The sequence below is a fragment of the Ranitomeya imitator genome, unplaced genomic scaffold (assembly GCF_032444005.1).
Source record: "Ranitomeya imitator isolate aRanImi1 unplaced genomic scaffold, aRanImi1.pri SCAFFOLD_1053, whole genome shotgun sequence".
Lineage (NCBI taxonomy): Eukaryota > Metazoa > Chordata > Amphibia > Anura > Dendrobatidae > Ranitomeya > Ranitomeya imitator.
In genome coordinates, this window is record NW_027194016.1 from 1 (window position 1) to 12,199 (window position 12,199).

Below are 12,199 nucleotides of genomic sequence, written 5' to 3' on the forward strand. Positions count from 1 at the left end.
GGCCTACATCTTAACACACCTGTTGCAACCAGCAAAGATTGCTTGATTGCTTGATTGATTGATTGCATATTGGATGCAATCCAATGCTGAACATGCACAGGTGAAAGCAAGGCACAGGAAATGTTGCAAACGGTCCAGTGAAACTGAGCAAATTGCTACATTTGCCACCTGAAACGTGCTTCTTTGACCCTGAAAAGAATTCTCAGAAAGTGTTAAATGACAACTTGCTGGGCTGATTTCAATTCAATCTGTTTTTGGAAACCGGATCAGAGAAGGGGTGCACTGTTCCCGGAGATACTGCAATAACGGGTCAATGCGTGGAGTGGACAGAGCAAGCTCCATTTCCAGCTCCCTGTTCTAAAAATCCATTTAATATATGGTCCCCAAATAGGGGACGTATCAGATATTAAACTGATAAGAACAGATACTACACTTGATCTTAGCCAAAAGGCCGAGAAGCGATAGCCTGAAATGGTTTGCCACTCCAGACGCCCCATGGCCCACAACCAGGACTCACTGTGGAGAGAGCCCAAAAGATGATTGCCCAGGGGAAGACATTTTTTTTCTAAACTCTGGATGCCTTCTCAAATGGCAGTTCTGGTGTGTGTGGGGGCGTGTGGGGGGTGTGTGGGGGTGTGTGGGGGTGTGTTCAAGTTGGGCCCAACGCGTTTTTAAAAAATCTGCCTAACTCCGCCTAATCTGCATAACTCCGCCTGATCTGCATAACTCCGCCCATCTGAACACACCCTCCATCCCTTTGGCGCTCCAGAGTGCAACTATTAGTGCAAGTCTGCAAATTGCCCCTTTAAAAAAAAAAAAGACAATCCCCCTGCCATGTGGTCTGCTGCTGTTCCAGCAGCAGACTGAAGACGGCGCCATTTTTCTCTGCCTTAGATAAGTCCAGAGCCCATTGTGACACGTGAGAGTTCCGGAGTCAATGGCTGAAGGCCCCATTGTGACAGCAGCAGCAGGTGAAGGTTCCGTGCATAGATTCTATCTACTGCAGGCAGGCAGGCAGGCAGCAGCAGCAGCGCACCCAGTTGGTCAAAAGCATTAGAATACTACTCACACAGTACAAGACAAAATAGACAAGACTAGCACATTCAAGATCATCACAGACACCATTTTTCCTTCTTTATTGAAATACATATCATACACCACATAATTAAAAGTCAGTGGTCCACAAGAGGGAGCCAATGTTTTACAAAGGAATTTGTGCATGCGGTCACAAATGTAGTATGTATGGCCGAACTACTCGTAGGATACTTCAATTTAAACACTTCATGCTGACAGACAGCAGGCAGGCAGGCAGGCAGGCAGGCAGGCAGGGGCCTAATTTTGTAGATGGCACAATATATTAGCAACACTGTTACAAAGGCCTCATTCGGGCCTACATCTTAACACACCTGTTGCAACCAGCAAAGATTGCTTGATTGCTTGATTGATTGATTGCATATTGGATGCAATCCAATGCTGAACATGCACAGGTGAAAGCAAGGCACAGGAAATGTTGCAAACGGTCCAGTGAAACTGAGCAAATTGCTACATTTGCCACCTGAAACGTGCTTCTTTGACCCTGAAAAGAATTCTCAGAAAGTGTTAAATGACAACTTGCTGGGCTGATTTCAATTCAATCTGTTTTTGGAAACCGGATCAGAGAAGGGGTGCACTGTTCCCGGAGATACTGCAATAACGGGTCAATGCGTGGAGTGGACAGAGCAAGCTCCATTTCCAGCTCCCTGTTCTAAAAATCCATTTAATATATGGTCCCCAAATAGGGGACGTATCAGATATTAAACTGATAAGAACAGATACTACACTTGATCTTAGCCAAAAGGCCGAGAAGCGATAGCCTGAAATGGTTTGCCACTCCAGACGCCCCATGGCCCACAACCAGGACTCACTGTGGAGAGAGCCCAAAAGATGATTGCCCAGGGGAAGACATTTTTTTTCTAAACTCTGGATGCCTTCTCAAATGGCAGTTCTGGTGTGTGTGGGGGCGTGTGGGGGGTGTGTGGGGGTGTGTGGGGGTGTGTTCAAGTTGGGCCCAACGCGTTTTTAAAAAATCTGCCTAACTCCGCCTAATCTGCATAACTCCGCCTGATCTGCATAACTCCGCCCATCTGAACACACCCTCCATCCCTTTGGCGCTCCAGAGTGCAACTATTAGTGCAAGTCTGCAAATTGCCCCTTTAAAAAAAAAAAAGACAATCCCCCTGCCATGTGGTCTGCTGCTGTTCCAGCAGCAGACTGAAGACGGCGCCATTTTTCTCTGCCTTAGATAAGTCCAGAGCCCATTGTGACACGTGAGAGTTCCGGAGTCAATGGCTGAAGGCCCCATTGTGACAGCAGCAGCAGGTGAAGGTTCCGTGCATAGATTCTATCTACTGCAGGCAGGCAGGCAGGCAGCAGCAGCAGCGCACCCAGTTGGTCAAAAGCATTAGAATACTACTCACACAGTACAAGACAAAATAGACAAGACTAGCACATTCAAGATCATCACAGACACCATTTTTCCTTCTTTATTGAAATACATATCATACACCACATAATTAAAAGTCAGTGGTCCACAAGAGGGAGCCAATGTTTTACAAAGGAATTTGTGCATGCGGTCACAAATGTAGTATGTATGGCCGAACTACTCGTAGGATACTTCAATTTAAACACTTCATGCTGACAGACAGCAGGCAGGCAGGCAGGCAGGCAGGCAGGCAGGGGCCTAATTTTGTAGATGGCACAATATATTAGCAACACTGTTACAAAGGCCTCATTCGGGCCTACATCTTAACACACCTGTTGCAACCAGCAAAGATTGCTTGATTGCTTGATTGATTGATTGCATATTGGATGCAATCCAATGCTGAACATGCACAGGTGAAAGCAAGGCACAGGAAATGTTGCAAACGGTCCAGTGAAACTGAGCAAATTGCTACATTTGCCACCTGAAACGTGCTTCTTTGACCCTGAAAAGAATTCTCAGAAAGTGTTAAATGACAACTTGCTGGGCTGATTTCAATTCAATCTGTTTTTGGAAACCGGATCAGAGAAGGGGTGCACTGTTCCCGGAGATACTGCAATAACGGGTCAATGCGTGGAGTGGACAGAGCAAGCTCCATTTCCAGCTCCCTGTTCTAAAAATCCATTTAATATATGGTCCCCAAATAGGGGACGTATCAGATATTAAACTGATAAGAACAGATACTACACTTGATCTTAGCCAAAAGGCCGAGAAGCGATAGCCTGAAATGGTTTGCCACTCCAGACGCCCCATGGCCCACAACCAGGACTCACTGTGGAGAGAGCCCAAAAGATGATTGCCCAGGGGAAGACATTTTTTTTCTAAACTCTGGATGCCTTCTCAAATGGCAGTTCTGGTGTGTGTGGGGGCGTGTGGGGGGTGTGTGGGGGTGTGTGGGGGTGTGTTCAAGTTGGGCCCAACGCGTTTTTAAAAAATCTGCCTAACTCCGCCTAATCTGCATAACTCCGCCTGATCTGCATAACTCCGCCCATCTGAACACACCCTCCATCCCTTTGGCGCTCCAGAGTGCAACTATTAGTGCAAGTCTGCAAATTGCCCCTTTAAAAAAAAAAAAGACAATCCCCCTGCCATGTGGTCTGCTGCTGTTCCAGCAGCAGACTGAAGACGGCGCCATTTTTCTCTGCCTTAGATAAGTCCAGAGCCCATTGTGACACGTGAGAGTTCCGGAGTCAATGGCTGAAGGCCCCATTGTGACAGCAGCAGCAGGTGAAGGTTCCGTGCATAGATTCTATCTACTGCAGGCAGGCAGGCAGGCAGCAGCAGCAGCGCACCCAGTTGGTCAAAAGCATTAGAATACTACTCACACAGTACAAGACAAAATAGACAAGACTAGCACATTCAAGATCATCACAGACACCATTTTTCCTTCTTTATTGAAATACATATCATACACCACATAATTAAAAGTCAGTGGTCCACAAGAGGGAGCCAATGTTTTACAAAGGAATTTGTGCATGCGGTCACAAATGTAGTATGTATGGCCGAACTACTCGTAGGATACTTCAATTTAAACACTTCATGCTGACAGACAGCAGGCAGGCAGGCAGGCAGGCAGGCAGGCAGGGGCCTAATTTTGTAGATGGCACAATATATTAGCAACACTGTTACAAAGGCCTCATTCGGGCCTACATCTTAACACACCTGTTGCAACCAGCAAAGATTGCTTGATTGCTTGATTGATTGATTGCATATTGGATGCAATCCAATGCTGAACATGCACAGGTGAAAGCAAGGCACAGGAAATGTTGCAAACGGTCCAGTGAAACTGAGCAAATTGCTACATTTGCCACCTGAAACGTGCTTCTTTGACCCTGAAAAGAATTCTCAGAAAGTGTTAAATGACAACTTGCTGGGCTGATTTCAATTCAATCTGTTTTTGGAAACCGGATCAGAGAAGGGGTGCACTGTTCCCGGAGATACTGCAATAACGGGTCAATGCGTGGAGTGGACAGAGCAAGCTCCATTTCCAGCTCCCTGTTCTAAAAATCCATTTAATATATGGTCCCCAAATAGGGGACGTATCAGATATTAAACTGATAAGAACAGATACTACACTTGATCTTAGCCAAAAGGCCGAGAAGCGATAGCCTGAAATGGTTTGCCACTCCAGACGCCCCATGGCCCACAACCAGGACTCACTGTGGAGAGAGCCCAAAAGATGATTGCCCAGGGGAAGACATTTTTTTTCTAAACTCTGGATGCCTTCTCAAATGGCAGTTCTGGTGTGTGTGGGGGCGTGTGGGGGGTGTGTGGGGGTGTGTGGGGGTGTGTTCAAGTTGGGCCCAACGCGTTTTTAAAAAATCTGCCTAACTCCGCCTAATCTGCATAACTCCGCCTGATCTGCATAACTCCGCCCATCTGAACACACCCTCCATCCCTTTGGCGCTCCAGAGTGCAACTATTAGTGCAAGTCTGCAAATTGCCCCTTTAAAAAAAAAAAAGACAATCCCCCTGCCATGTGGTCTGCTGCTGTTCCAGCAGCAGACTGAAGACGGCGCCATTTTTCTCTGCCTTAGATAAGTCCAGAGCCCATTGTGACACGTGAGAGTTCCGGAGTCAATGGCTGAAGGCCCCATTGTGACAGCAGCAGCAGGTGAAGGTTCCGTGCATAGATTCTATCTACTGCAGGCAGGCAGGCAGGCAGCAGCAGCAGCGCACCCAGTTGGTCAAAAGCATTAGAATACTACTCACACAGTACAAGACAAAATAGACAAGACTAGCACATTCAAGATCATCACAGACACCATTTTTCCTTCTTTATTGAAATACATATCATACACCACATAATTAAAAGTCAGTGGTCCACAAGAGGGAGCCAATGTTTTACAAAGGAATTTGTGCATGCGGTCACAAATGTAGTATGTATGGCCGAACTACTCGTAGGATACTTCAATTTAAACACTTCATGCTGACAGACAGCAGGCAGGCAGGCAGGCAGGCAGGCAGGCAGGGGCCTAATTTTGTAGATGGCACAATATATTAGCAACACTGTTACAAAGGCCTCATTCGGGCCTACATCTTAACACACCTGTTGCAACCAGCAAAGATTGCTTGATTGCTTGATTGATTGATTGCATATTGGATGCAATCCAATGCTGAACATGCACAGGTGAAAGCAAGGCACAGGAAATGTTGCAAACGGTCCAGTGAAACTGAGCAAATTGCTACATTTGCCACCTGAAACGTGCTTCTTTGACCCTGAAAAGAATTCTCAGAAAGTGTTAAATGACAACTTGCTGGGCTGATTTCAATTCAATCTGTTTTTGGAAACCGGATCAGAGAAGGGGTGCACTGTTCCCGGAGATACTGCAATAACGGGTCAATGCGTGGAGTGGACAGAGCAAGCTCCATTTCCAGCTCCCTGTTCTAAAAATCCATTTAATATATGGTCCCCAAATAGGGGACGTATCAGATATTAAACTGATAAGAACAGATACTACACTTGATCTTAGCCAAAAGGCCGAGAAGCGATAGCCTGAAATGGTTTGCCACTCCAGACGCCCCATGGCCCACAACCAGGACTCACTGTGGAGAGAGCCCAAAAGATGATTGCCCAGGGGAAGACATTTTTTTTCTAAACTCTGGATGCCTTCTCAAATGGCAGTTCTGGTGTGTGTGGGGGCGTGTGGGGGGTGTGTGGGGGTGTGTGGGGGTGTGTTCAAGTTGGGCCCAACGCGTTTTTAAAAAATCTGCCTAACTCCGCCTAATCTGCATAACTCCGCCTGATCTGCATAACTCCGCCCATCTGAACACACCCTCCATCCCTTTGGCGCTCCAGAGTGCAACTATTAGTGCAAGTCTGCAAATTGCCCCTTTAAAAAAAAAAAAGACAATCCCCCTGCCATGTGGTCTGCTGCTGTTCCAGCAGCAGACTGAAGACGGCGCCATTTTTCTCTGCCTTAGATAAGTCCAGAGCCCATTGTGACACGTGAGAGTTCCGGAGTCAATGGCTGAAGGCCCCATTGTGACAGCAGCAGCAGGTGAAGGTTCCGTGCATAGATTCTATCTACTGCAGGCAGGCAGGCAGGCAGCAGCAGCAGCGCACCCAGTTGGTCAAAAGCATTAGAATACTACTCACACAGTACAAGACAAAATAGACAAGACTAGCACATTCAAGATCATCACAGACACCATTTTTCCTTCTTTATTGAAATACATATCATACACCACATAATTAAAAGTCAGTGGTCCACAAGAGGGAGCCAATGTTTTACAAAGGAATTTGTGCATGCGGTCACAAATGTAGTATGTATGGCCGAACTACTCGTAGGATACTTCAATTTAAACACTTCATGCTGACAGACAGCAGGCAGGCAGGCAGGCAGGCAGGCAGGCAGGGGCCTAATTTTGTAGATGGCACAATATATTAGCAACACTGTTACAAAGGCCTCATTCGGGCCTACATCTTAACACACCTGTTGCAACCAGCAAAGATTGCTTGATTGCTTGATTGATTGATTGCATATTGGATGCAATCCAATGCTGAACATGCACAGGTGAAAGCAAGGCACAGGAAATGTTGCAAACGGTCCAGTGAAACTGAGCAAATTGCTACATTTGCCACCTGAAACGTGCTTCTTTGACCCTGAAAAGAATTCTCAGAAAGTGTTAAATGACAACTTGCTGGGCTGATTTCAATTCAATCTGTTTTTGGAAACCGGATCAGAGAAGGGGTGCACTGTTCCCGGAGATACTGCAATAACGGGTCAATGCGTGGAGTGGACAGAGCAAGCTCCATTTCCAGCTCCCTGTTCTAAAAATCCATTTAATATATGGTCCCCAAATAGGGGACGTATCAGATATTAAACTGATAAGAACAGATACTACACTTGATCTTAGCCAAAAGGCCGAGAAGCGATAGCCTGAAATGGTTTGCCACTCCAGACGCCCCATGGCCCACAACCAGGACTCACTGTGGAGAGAGCCCAAAAGATGATTGCCCAGGGGAAGACATTTTTTTTCTAAACTCTGGATGCCTTCTCAAATGGCAGTTCTGGTGTGTGTGGGGGCGTGTGGGGGGTGTGTGGGGGTGTGTGGGGGTGTGTTCAAGTTGGGCCCAACGCGTTTTTAAAAAATCTGCCTAACTCCGCCTAATCTGCATAACTCCGCCTGATCTGCATAACTCCGCCCATCTGAACACACCCTCCATCCCTTTGGCGCTCCAGAGTGCAACTATTAGTGCAAGTCTGCAAATTGCCCCTTTAAAAAAAAAAAAGACAATCCCCCTGCCATGTGGTCTGCTGCTGTTCCAGCAGCAGACTGAAGACGGCGCCATTTTTCTCTGCCTTAGATAAGTCCAGAGCCCATTGTGACACGTGAGAGTTCCGGAGTCAATGGCTGAAGGCCCCATTGTGACAGCAGCAGCAGGTGAAGGTTCCGTGCATAGATTCTATCTACTGCAGGCAGGCAGGCAGGCAGCAGCAGCAGCGCACCCAGTTGGTCAAAAGCATTAGAATACTACTCACACAGTACAAGACAAAATAGACAAGACTAGCACATTCAAGATCATCACAGACACCATTTTTCCTTCTTTATTGAAATACATATCATACACCACATAATTAAAAGTCAGTGGTCCACAAGAGGGAGCCAATGTTTTACAAAGGAATTTGTGCATGCGGTCACAAATGTAGTATGTATGGCCGAACTACTCGTAGGATACTTCAATTTAAACACTTCATGCTGACAGACAGCAGGCAGGCAGGCAGGCAGGCAGGCAGGCAGGGGCCTAATTTTGTAGATGGCACAATATATTAGCAACACTGTTACAAAGGCCTCATTCGGGCCTACATCTTAACACACCTGTTGCAACCAGCAAAGATTGCTTGATTGCTTGATTGATTGATTGCATATTGGATGCAATCCAATGCTGAACATGCACAGGTGAAAGCAAGGCACAGGAAATGTTGCAAACGGTCCAGTGAAACTGAGCAAATTGCTACATTTGCCACCTGAAACGTGCTTCTTTGACCCTGAAAAGAATTCTCAGAAAGTGTTAAATGACAACTTGCTGGGCTGATTTCAATTCAATCTGTTTTTGGAAACCGGATCAGAGAAGGGGTGCACTGTTCCCGGAGATACTGCAATAACGGGTCAATGCGTGGAGTGGACAGAGCAAGCTCCATTTCCAGCTCCCTGTTCTAAAAATCCATTTAATATATGGTCCCCAAATAGGGGACGTATCAGATATTAAACTGATAAGAACAGATACTACACTTGATCTTAGCCAAAAGGCCGAGAAGCGATAGCCTGAAATGGTTTGCCACTCCAGACGCCCCATGGCCCACAACCAGGACTCACTGTGGAGAGAGCCCAAAAGATGATTGCCCAGGGGAAGACATTTTTTTTCTAAACTCTGGATGCCTTCTCAAATGGCAGTTCTGGTGTGTGTGGGGGCGTGTGGGGGGTGTGTGGGGGTGTGTGGGGGTGTGTTCAAGTTGGGCCCAACGCGTTTTTAAAAAATCTGCCTAACTCCGCCTAATCTGCATAACTCCGCCTGATCTGCATAACTCCGCCCATCTGAACACACCCTCCATCCCTTTGGCGCTCCAGAGTGCAACTATTAGTGCAAGTCTGCAAATTGCCCCTTTAAAAAAAAAAAAGACAATCCCCCTGCCATGTGGTCTGCTGCTGTTCCAGCAGCAGACTGAAGACGGCGCCATTTTTCTCTGCCTTAGATAAGTCCAGAGCCCATTGTGACACGTGAGAGTTCCGGAGTCAATGGCTGAAGGCCCCATTGTGACAGCAGCAGCAGGTGAAGGTTCCGTGCATAGATTCTATCTACTGCAGGCAGGCAGGCAGGCAGCAGCAGCAGCGCACCCAGTTGGTCAAAAGCATTAGAATACTACTCACACAGTACAAGACAAAATAGACAAGACTAGCACATTCAAGATCATCACAGACACCATTTTTCCTTCTTTATTGAAATACATATCATACACCACATAATTAAAAGTCAGTGGTCCACAAGAGGGAGCCAATGTTTTACAAAGGAATTTGTGCATGCGGTCACAAATGTAGTATGTATGGCCGAACTACTCGTAGGATACTTCAATTTAAACACTTCATGCTGACAGACAGCAGGCAGGCAGGCAGGCAGGCAGGCAGGCAGGGGCCTAATTTTGTAGATGGCACAATATATTAGCAACACTGTTACAAAGGCCTCATTCGGGCCTACATCTTAACACACCTGTTGCAACCAGCAAAGATTGCTTGATTGCTTGATTGATTGATTGCATATTGGATGCAATCCAATGCTGAACATGCACAGGTGAAAGCAAGGCACAGGAAATGTTGCAAACGGTCCAGTGAAACTGAGCAAATTGCTACATTTGCCACCTGAAACGTGCTTCTTTGACCCTGAAAAGAATTCTCAGAAAGTGTTAAATGACAACTTGCTGGGCTGATTTCAATTCAATCTGTTTTTGGAAACCGGATCAGAGAAGGGGTGCACTGTTCCCGGAGATACTGCAATAACGGGTCAATGCGTGGAGTGGACAGAGCAAGCTCCATTTCCAGCTCCCTGTTCTAAAAATCCATTTAATATATGGTCCCCAAATAGGGGACGTATCAGATATTAAACTGATAAGAACAGATACTACACTTGATCTTAGCCAAAAGGCCGAGAAGCGATAGCCTGAAATGGTTTGCCACTCCAGACGCCCCATGGCCCACAACCAGGACTCACTGTGGAGAGAGCCCAAAAGATGATTGCCCAGGGGAAGACATTTTTTTTCTAAACTCTGGATGCCTTCTCAAATGGCAGTTCTGGTGTGTGTGGGGGCGTGTGGGGGGTGTGTGGGGGTGTGTGGGGGTGTGTTCAAGTTGGGCCCAACGCGTTTTTAAAAAATCTGCCTAACTCCGCCTAATCTGCATAACTCCGCCTGATCTGCATAACTCCGCCCATCTGAACACACCCTCCATCCCTTTGGCGCTCCAGAGTGCAACTATTAGTGCAAGTCTGCAAATTGCCCCTTTAAAAAAAAAAAAGACAATCCCCCTGCCATGTGGTCTGCTGCTGTTCCAGCAGCAGACTGAAGACGGCGCCATTTTTCTCTGCCTTAGATAAGTCCAGAGCCCATTGTGACACGTGAGAGTTCCGGAGTCAATGGCTGAAGGCCCCATTGTGACAGCAGCAGCAGGTGAAGGTTCCGTGCATAGATTCTATCTACTGCAGGCAGGCAGGCAGGCAGCAGCAGCAGCGCACCCAGTTGGTCAAAAGCATTAGAATACTACTCACACAGTACAAGACAAAATAGACAAGACTAGCACATTCAAGATCATCACAGACACCATTTTTCCTTCTTTATTGAAATACATATCATACACCACATAATTAAAAGTCAGTGGTCCACAAGAGGGAGCCAATGTTTTACAAAGGAATTTGTGCATGCGGTCACAAATGTAGTATGTATGGCCGAACTACTCGTAGGATACTTCAATTTAAACACTTCATGCTGACAGACAGCAGGCAGGCAGGCAGGCAGGCAGGCAGGCAGGGGCCTAATTTTGTAGATGGCACAATATATTAGCAACACTGTTACAAAGGCCTCATTCGGGCCTACATCTTAACACACCTGTTGCAACCAGCAAAGATTGCTTGATTGCTTGATTGATTGATTGCATATTGGATGCAATCCAATGCTGAACATGCACAGGTGAAAGCAAGGCACAGGAAATGTTGCAAACGGTCCAGTGAAACTGAGCAAATTGCTACATTTGCCACCTGAAACGTGCTTCTTTGACCCTGAAAAGAATTCTCAGAAAGTGTTAAATGACAACTTGCTGGGCTGATTTCAATTCAATCTGTTTTTGGAAACCGGATCAGAGAAGGGGTGCACTGTTCCCGGAGATACTGCAATAACGGGTCAATGCGTGGAGTGGACAGAGCAAGCTCCATTTCCAGCTCCCTGTTCTAAAAATCCATTTAATATATGGTCCCCAAATAGGGGACGTATCAGATATTAAACTGATAAGAACAGATACTACACTTGATCTTAGCCAAAAGGCCGAGAAGCGATAGCCTGAAATGGTTTGCCACTCCAGACGCCCCATGGCCCACAACCAGGACTCACTGTGGAGAGAGCCCAAAAGATGATTGCCCAGGGGAAGACATTTTTTTTCTAAACTCTGGATGCCTTCTCAAATGGCAGTTCTGGTGTGTGTGGGGGCGTGTGGGGGGTGTGTGGGGGTGTGTGGGGGTGTGTTCAAGTTGGGCCCAACGCGTTTTTAAAAAATCTGCCTAACTCCGCCTAATCTGCATAACTCCGCCTGATCTGCATAACTCCGCCCATCTGAACACACCCTCCATCCCTTTGGCGCTCCAGAGTGCAACTATTAGTGCAAGTCTGCAAATTGCCCCTTTAAAAAAAAAAAAGACAATCCCCCTGCCATGTGGTCTGCTGCTGTTCCAGCAGCAGACTGAAGACGGCGCCATTTTTCTCTGCCTTAGATAAGTCCAGAGCCCATTGTGACACGTGAGAGTTCCGGAGTCAATGGCTGAAGGCCCCATTGTGACAGCAGCAGCAGGTGAAGGTTCCGTGCATAGATTCTATCTACTGCAGGCAGGCAGGCAGGCAGCAGCAGCAGCGCACCCAGTTGGTCAAAAGCATTAGAATACTACTCACACAGTACAAGACAAAATAGACAAGACTAGCACAT

The 12,199-nt window shown here is 46.7% G+C and overlaps 9 non-coding genes across 9 annotated transcripts; all 9 read right to left on the minus strand.

Annotated features, from left to right (window-relative positions):
- Window positions 1–272: 272 nt before the first annotated feature.
- LOC138654534 (U2 spliceosomal RNA) lies at window positions 273–463 on the minus strand. Its single transcript, XR_011316348.1, has one exon. It is a non-coding gene; the product is annotated as a U2 spliceosomal RNA (small nuclear RNA).
- Window positions 464–1,659: 1,196 nt separating this feature from the next.
- On the minus strand, window positions 1,660–1,850 carry LOC138654545 (U2 spliceosomal RNA). The gene has a single exon (XR_011316359.1). It is a non-coding gene; the product is annotated as a U2 spliceosomal RNA (small nuclear RNA).
- A 1,196-nt stretch (window positions 1,851–3,046) lies between these two features.
- On the minus strand, window positions 3,047–3,237 carry LOC138654552 (U2 spliceosomal RNA). The gene has a single exon (XR_011316361.1). It is a non-coding gene; the product is annotated as a U2 spliceosomal RNA (small nuclear RNA).
- Window positions 3,238–4,433: 1,196 nt separating this feature from the next.
- LOC138654553 (U2 spliceosomal RNA) lies at window positions 4,434–4,624 on the minus strand. Its single transcript, XR_011316362.1, has one exon. It is a non-coding gene; the product is annotated as a U2 spliceosomal RNA (small nuclear RNA).
- A 1,196-nt stretch (window positions 4,625–5,820) lies between these two features.
- On the minus strand, window positions 5,821–6,011 carry LOC138654554 (U2 spliceosomal RNA). The gene has a single exon (XR_011316363.1). It is a non-coding gene; the product is annotated as a U2 spliceosomal RNA (small nuclear RNA).
- Window positions 6,012–7,207: 1,196 nt separating this feature from the next.
- LOC138654535 (U2 spliceosomal RNA) lies at window positions 7,208–7,398 on the minus strand. Its single transcript, XR_011316349.1, has one exon. It is a non-coding gene; the product is annotated as a U2 spliceosomal RNA (small nuclear RNA).
- A 1,196-nt stretch (window positions 7,399–8,594) lies between these two features.
- LOC138654536 (U2 spliceosomal RNA) lies at window positions 8,595–8,785 on the minus strand. The gene has a single exon (XR_011316350.1). It is a non-coding gene; the product is annotated as a U2 spliceosomal RNA (small nuclear RNA).
- Window positions 8,786–9,981: 1,196 nt separating this feature from the next.
- On the minus strand, window positions 9,982–10,172 carry LOC138654537 (U2 spliceosomal RNA). Its single transcript, XR_011316351.1, has one exon. It is a non-coding gene; the product is annotated as a U2 spliceosomal RNA (small nuclear RNA).
- A 1,196-nt stretch (window positions 10,173–11,368) lies between these two features.
- On the minus strand, window positions 11,369–11,559 carry LOC138654538 (U2 spliceosomal RNA). The gene has a single exon (XR_011316352.1). It is a non-coding gene; the product is annotated as a U2 spliceosomal RNA (small nuclear RNA).
- Between the last annotated feature and the right edge of the window lie 640 nt (window positions 11,560–12,199).